At 44.0% G+C, this 9,660-nt stretch overlaps 1 pseudogene; it reads right to left on the bottom strand.

Annotated features, from left to right (window-relative positions):
• Positions 1-5,915: 5,915 nt before the first annotated feature.
• LOC148542052 (uncharacterized) lies at positions 5,916-7,883 on the bottom strand (annotated as a pseudogene).
• Between the last annotated feature and the right edge of the window lie 1,777 nt (positions 7,884-9,660).

Here is a 9,660-nt window from a genome sequence, read left to right as displayed (position 1 = left end):
GTCTGTCCATGTATGCTGCTGCCCGCCGGTGTGCAAGCTGAATTAGCTGATGACCTGGCCCCATATCCACACCTGCTTGCTGCTGATGGCACACAGGGAAAGGTGAGAGGCTGCTGGAGGGACACGGGGAGGTGGATTGCTGAGGGGTGGGCATAATGTTTAAGGGGCATTACTGTGTGGCATAATGTGTAAGGGACACTACTATTGTGTGGAATAATGTGTTATATGGGGCACTACTGCTATGTGACATAATCTATAAACGGCATTACTGTGTGGTATAATGTGTAAGAGGCATTACTGTGTAGTGTAAGGGGCTTTACTGTGTGGCATAATGTATAAGGGCCACTACTACTGCATGGCATAATGTGTAAAATGGGTACTACTGTGGGGCATAACATGAATGGGCTCTGTGTGGGGGCAAATGTATGTGTTTTTTACCTCTGGGAGGGGCTTTTTAAGATCTTGCTATGTGGCATACAAAGTTATAGTTACACACTTGTATGCAAACACTGAGGGCTGACTAATATATGTGGTCACTTTAAAAGGATTATCTCTGGATTTAATATAACCTTGCATGAGTCAAAAAAGTTTGACACTTGTTCAGACTTTGAGGTTAAAAAAATACTTTTGTAATTTTCACACAGGTTTTTGGCAGACTGACAATTTCCATTTGAGCCAGCCCTGGAACCTGTGTAATTTAAGTGTCCCCATTTTTAAGGATTCTGTGACAGTGGGTGGCCCTGACGAAGTTCAGCCCTAAGCAAAAACCTAATCCTGGTCAAATACACCACCCTGCCAAATTTGGTCAAGCTAGGTCCAAAACTCTGGCTGTGCATAAAGGACAAACAGACAGAAAGACAGACACACTTTTTCGCTTATAATTAGGCAGAAAAGAACCAAATTCCTTTTTAGGCAACTCATTCCTTTTTAGGCAACAGCGCAAGAGAGTCAGAGAGAGGCATCGCCAGATATCGGCACGATAGTCTCCTGCTACCTGCAGGTTAGCTTATTTACCATGGGTAGCAGCAGTACAAGTTTCACAGGCTGACTTTCTATCTTTAATGATCTTGGAATGGAGATTGCAGTCGTCCAGGACATACAGTAAAAATGCTTTTATAATAAAATTATAAAAAATGTTGTTCTATTTTTAACTAGAAATAAGCTGTTTGGTTTTGTTCTACCTGTTAGTTTAGATTTCAGATCTAAAAGCGAGATCTCGGGTTATGGATTGCATGTAAACAGGTCCAAATTACATAATTTTAACTGCTTTTATCAATTTAAAAAAAATTCAAAACCAAAACCGAACCAAAACGCTTGAAGGTGTTTTTGCCAAAGCTAAAACCATAACATCTGAGGGTGGTTTTGCCAAAACAAAAACAAAACCACTGGGGTCCAGGTCCTTTTCTATTTTTTACTTTTCTTGTTAGTGGATCTTCAATGGGCTTCCAGTGCAATGCTCATGTGTGAGCTGGCAAAGGCAGCTCATACTGTACGTGTGCAAAGAAAACCATTACTGTCCGGTAAAGCAGTAAATTTCCTCTAAGCCTTGCCATCCAGGATACCCGAGGAGTTCAGTATTACTCAGGTGCTTGGCAAACATTTATTGCTAAATTGCAATGATAGATTTCCTATTGCTGCGATAAATGGTTAATATCACTGTATACTTATAAATAGACCCCTTAAGCCGATGTGTGTGCCCAGTGACAGCAGATGTGTCTGGATGATATATCGGGTGGTCCATACACACTTCACGATCTGTTGTACGACCGCCAGATATGTCGTTCCCCACCGCATCCAGAATAATGGTGTAGTTCCTTGAATGACGCATGAGGGAGCCCAAATGTCTGTACACATTGGACAATTTTGACGATTTGACGTTTTGATTTGTTGGAATTTGGCAAATTGTCCAATATATCGTCTATTGTGTATCCAGCTTTATTCTTTGGCATAAGTTTACACCTTGAATTTGAATAGTTTACCAAGAGTCAGACTGGATTTTTTTTATTCTGGTATTATCTTGTCAATTTCAGTGATTACATTTAAACTGTAACCATCACCTAACGACACACTGGGGCTGATTCTGAGGAGTATGTTACTGCGACCGCATTAGCATCTTTTACCGTAGTTGTATCCATGGCTTTATGCTAATGCTGTTAATAGCCCTCCTCCTGGTGCACAAGGGTGCATCTGACTGTGCAAGAACTTTATCAGTCTTTAGATGCCACAATCCTCCTAGGTATGTCTTTATTTGCTATCCAGGGCCGGACTGCCCATCTGGCACTTCTGGCAAATGCCAGAAGGGCCAATGGCCAGATAGGGTGGTCCGGCGTTAAACCCTGGCCGAGCAGCCAGGGGCGTATCTACCCATTGGCCAGAATGGCACTTGCCAGGAGCGCTGACCAAAGGGGGGGCGCCTTTCGGCCGTACCACCAGCAGCCAAGGAGTGGACTACTCCCGCTAGTCCACTGGCTCCACAAGTGTAAGGCAGACTGCAGTGAGAGCAGTCTGCCCAACACAGTTTACAAACACACAGCCGCCAGCGGCGGCTGTGTGTTTGTTATAGCAGCCAGCCAATGAGAGTCAGACAGACTCTCATTGGCTGCTGCGTCATCCAAGGAGGAAGAAACCCGGCTGGAGCTCACTCATGAGCTCCGTATTCCGGCTCCCCCCGCAGTGGATGATGGGAGAGACATTATGACATCTCTCCCATAGCGCAAGAGAAGAGCCGGGATTCGATGCGGACAGCAGCGGTCGTGTCAGGAGTGGGGATCAGGTAAGTTGTATTTTTTTTTCTTTTGTGTGTGTGTTTGTGTGAATGCAAACCTGGCACAGCAGGGGGGGCACTGTATAGGGGGTGACCACTACTGGGGGCACTTTATGGAGGGGTGCCCGCTACTTGGGGCACTTTAGGGGGGGGTGGCCGCTATTGGGGGCACTGTATATGGGGACTACTACTGGGGGGGTGACACCCCGACAAGTGTGGTGTGAAGCGTTCCAATCACACCAAGTTAGGATAGGTTTATTACTTCCTATTGGTTACTCAGAGAGGCAAGGAGGGTACTATTAGCACAGGTAGTTACCACCACAGGTTTTCAGTTAAAGTTACATTTTATTATAGAGACCTAACATGGGTTAAACAATGTTACGACATTCAATAATGTTACCAGTTATACATTTGCTAGGAACTCACATTTCCAAAGGAAAGAACGTTTAATTTTATTTTACTGGAACACTGGAAAGGCTGTATACTGCTTGCGTCCAAGCAAACAGCAATCAGGGAAACGGTGTATACTAATTGATTACTATAACAACTATACATGTATAGGAAGTAGAAATGCAACTGTTCACACGAGATTTGGGTTTTACCTGTCAAACTTTCCAGATAGGTAATACAAAACACATTAAAAGGTTGCGCAACAATTTACCCGGCAACTAAGTGTATAACTCCATTTTTTCTAAGACCTAAACATATTTGTTACATGCATATAAATTGTTGGCAACCATAAAGTCCAACACTTTCTTTACAGGTGGTGCACTTTCCGGAGAGCTAACAGGCTGGTTGACCTGGTATCTTTAGTGAAATAAACTCTAGGTTTTCCTGTTGAAAGCTGGATCCTGTTTTTATTTACTATGGCAATACTAGCTGCGTATCCCCTTTAATAAATACTGTTGCAAATCTGCTGGCTCCTGTCTTTAAGATTCCTTTCACCCTGGATTGGCTGACTCAAATGCGATGGAAGATTGCAAACTCCGGACACATAGGTTGCTGAATATATAATATCTACTGAAGATTTAGCAGACTGTACTAGTTTAAGCACAGCCAATTTAGTCTTCCTATTATTTCTCGCAATGTGTGTGCTGTCACTGCACTACTCTGCAAGGAATTCCTATCCTGAAGTAGCATAGAATAGCACTGTCTGTATTCCTATTGATAAGGGGCTATCTCTGTTGAAGTCTTTATGTATCCTGACGCAGCTTTAGTAATAATATGAGTTACTGAAACTTCCTAAGAGTACAAGCTTGATGAGACTATAACTTTGGTAAAGAGGGATTTCCAGAAGAGTCTTTATATTTACATTCAGTAAGATTAATTTGTGTTTAATTCCCTTATTCTCACTACAAGACAAAGTTTTAGCAGGATAGATTTTACCAGTCCAATAACTCCTTGAGCTTAGGGCCTGATTCAGAGCCGGACGCTATTTGCGCTCGCTCGTCAAGAAAATAGGGGTGGTTATTCAAATGAACCATTCGCTGTTTGCGGTCTGTTCACGCCTCTAGGGCTGAACGAGCGTACAAAACTTGCGGTCGTTTTTTGGGAAAATGCGCCCCCTGGCCGCTCGCATCCTACGTCATGTCCGCTATTTATTAGATTAATCGAGTACATCGGACAGGGTATGAGTTGCTCGCTATTCTGTGGTTGGTTTTTGCTACCACAATTTTGCGAGCAGTTCTGGCTAAAAAAAAAAACAGTGACGTTGTCAATGACGCTGCTGTATTAATTATGCACACCCATAAAACGCCCGTTTTGACCTTTAAGCACGCCTGCGATCGGACCTCCACTCCCCGTTTTCAAGCACCTTCCCCTGTTACCACCCACATACGCCTCATTCTGTCACTCAAAATAGCAGGCATTCGCTATTTTGCGTGCACACGATTTTCGGCCGCACTGACTGGTTCGCGCATGCGTATTACGATCTGTACGCAGGCGCAGTTGGGCAAACATCGCTCGGAGCGAATGAGCAGCCACTTGCGTCCGGCTCTGAATCAGGCCCTTAGTGTTTATGTAGTACAGTAACTGTGTCTTTAATAGATACAATCCTGAGTCTCTGGTTGTCATGAATTACACAGCACTTAGGGACCCTTAGCCTCTGTTCCCCTAAATTATCAAATTCTGTCACTGCTCCTGTCAGAGAGGGAAGTGGGCTCTGTTTATCTGGTGCTGCTGCTGCTGCAGAGGGTAGCAGTGAAGATTGTGCAGTAATACTCACGGAGCTCCTCTCCTTTCATTGGGCAAATCAGCATTACTCAGAGGATAGCTCTATCTGTCAGTCTCTCCAGTGCCTGCCTTCCTTTGCACAGCCACCACCCATGGCCCTCCTTATTGGGAGGAGGGACTGCCTGCTGTGTCACAGCCCCTTGCTGCACATACTGAGGAAACTCCCGACTCTCTACTCCTGCTAGGCTGCTACAGCTAGACCTCTGCATCAGAGCTGCCGCTCCCCAGTCCCCTCAGGCGCGCAGGTAAACAGCCCACAGACCTGCTCTGCCTCCTCTGAAGGTCACCTCACGCAGTCTAGCTGACCGTTGAGGATAACGGCTCTTTTATACACTTGACCTCTGTCCCTGCGCATGCCAGCTGACTTCCCACCCAGTGCACCTCTAACTGTCCCCTCCAGTGTCCTCGAGCTGCCTCAGCTATGTCAGCAGCACTTAACCCTGTCACTGCTGCAGAGTCTGTACACACAGTTCCTGACTCCCAAATCAGAGGCAAGAAAATCAGGATATTATTGTAATACACTTTTAAATACATATATACATATTCATACCAATTTGTATAGAAACAGATATTTCTATAAGCAAAGTAACACATATGATACACTCTGGATCTGGGGTACCAAATACCTCCCCACTAGAAACATGCGTGTCCTCACGCATTAAATGACCTTGCATACAATAATAAACAACAATATTGTTCAATACCTTTTTCATACAACTTTTCAGATTAAATACAATATTCTAGTGGGTTGAGTTCCCCTTATGTCTCTTTACTGAGGGTCTTGATGCTCTTCGTAGAATTCGGGCCACTTCACTGGAATCTATAATTGTATATTCTTCCTCTGGGACCCCATACTGTGCTAGAACAGACATTATGGGCCTCTTGGCTGTAACATAAGGTTCCTCTGAAACTACATATGTCAACTCTGGGATAACGGTATCCTTATGATTCTGCTCAAAAGATTCCAATCTCTCAGCTGTGGGTGAGTCAGCAGCCCTTTCAATGTCTTCTCTACCATCAGTGACACACCAATCTGATTGGTTATGGCAAGCCACACTGGAATAAGCATCATTGCTCCTGGTTTACTTTGGCATGAAAACTCCTGAGAAAGTCGTAGTCTGAAAACTTTTAACGGGTTAAGTTGCATCCAGCCACTCGGTTCCTCCACACCTTGATCACCTGTCTTCCCCATCACTTCACCCTGCACAGGGGCATTGGGACAGTGCGGTCGGTTTCCATATGATCTCCCCGGACAGTATGGTGGGTAACAATGTTTCCTATAAGGCTGTGGTTGATTAGAGTCCTCTCCCTCTACCACACTTTTAACTTCTTCTGATCTCTCTCCACCTCCACTGTGTCAGTAGTGTTGCTGGTAATTGTGTGGAGAACATCTGCGATGTGAATGGCACCAAAAATGCTTGCGATCGGCCGCATATCTACTGCCTTGAACTGGGACACCACCAGGACCAGTAACATTAGCTGCCTGTAGACCTTTCTCCCTTTTCACCACATCAAACTGAACTGTCTCTCCATCTCCCAGGCTTCAAAGATATTTTCTTGGGTTGTTCTTTTGAATGGCGGTATAGTGGACAAAGATATCTCTCTTGTTGTCATCACATTTTATGAAGCCATAGCCGCGTCGCACGTGGAACCATACGACTTTGCCCAGTACTTTTCTTGTGATGGCTGATGTAATATCGGCTACAGGTGGCGTACTGACCATTTCTATTTGGTTCTGTTCTATTGGGCCCAGACTCGCATCTCTGGGTAGTCTTTCTTTCATCAGTGGACCTATTCTCTCTGTCCTTCCTGAGGGTTGGTCCTTGGCCTCAGGACTTCTTAAAGGCTCTTTTCCATTACACACCCATTCCACATGGCCACTATGGTTGCACCTCTGGCAAATTGGCCGTCCCTGTGAATTGAAGTGGTTAGTAGGTCTTCGGCCTCTCCCTTGAGGTGGTTTCCACCAGTCATTCTGAGGTTCTTGTCTCCCCGTTTGCCAGCTAGACTCAGATCGCTCTTGGGGTTGGTGTTTAATTAACTTCAGTAGTTCTTTATTAATTTCAGCAATTCCCAATGTGAGTTCTTTCAACTGTCCTTTAAGAGCATGAAGAGGATCAAGCGCTTCAGTCTGTGCGCTTTGAACTACAGCTTTCTTTGTCTTGGGGAGGGCTCCTGGAATAGAGTAGTTAGTCGCAAAGTCTGGATTTTTTTGGTAGCCCGGCATTTCAGGAAAAGATGTTTCTTTAATGTGACTAAGGCCGACCACTTTAATAGCAGCCTCCTTAAAGTCCGGAAAAGAATTGTTAGGCTTATGCATCTGAAGGAGACGTAATTGAGACCTGTTATTTTCACAGCTGGTTCTTTCTATAAATTGATTTATCAGTGTCTTGTCTACTCTTCTCATCTCTGTTTTGTCCACTTCTTGAATTAATTGTAAGGCCTCTTGCAGACTTAAAGCAAAATCTCGTAGTGATTCTCCCGGCTGTTGTCTACGCGCATAGAAACACGATTTTAACTCTGCAATGGTACTTGTGTCAAACATTATGGCCAATCTCTGGAAAACTTGATCTGCAGACCGCTTTTCTTCCAGGGGCCAAGACAAAACTTCTCGCAGCGCAGTCCCCTGTAGCTGTCCAGTTAATATTTCAACTTGTTGCTGGCTAGCCAATTGATAGAGCCGAAACATGGACTGCATTTTTGTTTTGAATTCCACAAGTGTGCTTGACATTTTTCCATGTGTATCTCCAGAATATGTAGGGAGCCATGGGGCCCCAAAGTAGTATGGTAAGGTAATGGGGTTCAGGTGCGCCATAATTGGGATTCGTCCTGAAATACTTGGGCTACTGCTGGATGAATCTGCCGTAGTTTTCTGCTCCCTTGACATTACAGTAGGTAACTCTCTGTGCTTGGGGAGCACCTTACTTTGGGCTCTGAATCCTGTTCTTCGTGATGCCAAATGTGACACTCCCGACAAGTGTGGTGTAAAGCGTTCCAATCTCACCAAGTTAGGATAGGTTTCTTACTTCCTATTGGTTACTCAGAGAGGCAAGGAGGGTACTATTAGCACAGGTAGGTACCACCACAGGTTTTCAGTTAAAGTTACATTTTATTATAGAGACCTAACACGGGTTAAACAATGTTACGACATTCAATAATGTTACCAGTTATACATTTGCTAGGAACTCACATTTCCAAAGTAAAGAACGTTTAATTTTATTTTACTGGAACACTGGAAAGGCTGTATACTGCTTGCGTCCAAGCAAACAGCAATCAGGGAAACGGTGTATACTGATTGATTACTATAACAACTATACATGTATAGGAAGTAGAAATGCAACTGTTCACACAAGATTAGGGTTTTACCTGTCAAACTTTCCAGATAGGTAAGACAAAACACATTAAAAGGTTACACTACAATTTACCCGGCAACTAAGTGTATAACTCCATTTTTTCTATGACCTAAACATATTTGTTACATGCATATAAATTGTTGGCAACCATAAAGTCCAACACTTTCTTTACAGGTGGTGCACTTTCCGGAGAGCTAACAGGCTGGTTGACCTGGTATCTTTAGTGAAATAAACTCTAGGTTTTCCTGCTGAAAGCTGGATCCTGTTTTTATTTACTATGGCAATACTAGCTGCGTATCCCCTTTAATAAATACTGTTGCAAATTTGCTGGCTCCTGTCTTTAAGATTCCTTTCACCCTGGATTGGCTGACTCAAATGTGATGGAAGATTGCAAACTCCGGACACATAGGTTGCTGAATATATAATATCTACTGAAGATTTAGCAGACTGTACTAGTTTAGTCTCAGCTCAGCCAATTTAGTCTTCCTATTATTTCTCGCAATGTGTGTGCTGTCACTGCACTACTCTGCAAGGAATTCCTATCCTGAAGTAGCTTAGAATAGCGCTGTCTATATTCCTATTGATAAGGGGCTATACCTGTAGAAGTCTTTATGTATCCTGATGCAGCTTTAGTAATAATATGAGTTACTGAAACTTCCTAAGAGTACAAGTTTGATTAGACTATAACTTTGGTAAAGAGGGATTTCCAGAAGAGTCTTTATATGTACATTCAGTAAGATTAATTTGTGTTTAATTCCCTTATTCTCACTACCAGACTTAGTTTTAGCAGGATAGATTTTACCAGTCCAATAACTCCTTGAGCTTAGTGTTTATATAGTACAGTAACTGTGTCTTTAATAGATACAATCCTGAGTCTCTGGTTGTCATGAATTACACAGCACTTAGGGACCCTTAGCCTCTGTTCCCCTAAATTATCAAATTCTGTCACTGCTCCTGTCAGAGAGGGAAGTGGGCTCTGTTTATCTGGTGCTGCTGCTGCTGCAGAGGGTAGCAGTGAAGATTGTGCAGTAATACTCACGGAGCTCCTCTCCTTTCATTGGGCAAATCAGCATTACTCAGAGGATAGCTCTATCTGTCAGTCTCTCCAGTGCCTGCCTTCATTTGCACAGCCACCACCCATGGCCCTCCTTATTGGGAGGAGGGACTGCCTGTTGTGTCACAGCCCCTTGCTGCACATACTGAGGAAACTCCCGACTCTCTACTCCTGCTAGGCTGCTACAGCTAGACCTCTGCATCAGAGCTGCCGCTCCCCAGTCCCCTCAGGCGCGCAGGTAAACAGCCCACAGACCT

The sequence above is a fragment of the Taudactylus pleione genome, unplaced genomic scaffold, assembly GCF_031769625.1.
Source record: "Taudactylus pleione unplaced genomic scaffold, aTauple2 ptg000016l, whole genome shotgun sequence".
Taxonomy (NCBI): domain Eukaryota; kingdom Metazoa; phylum Chordata; class Amphibia; order Anura; family Myobatrachidae; genus Taudactylus; species Taudactylus pleione.
This window is presented reverse-complemented; position numbering and strand designations above follow the sequence as displayed.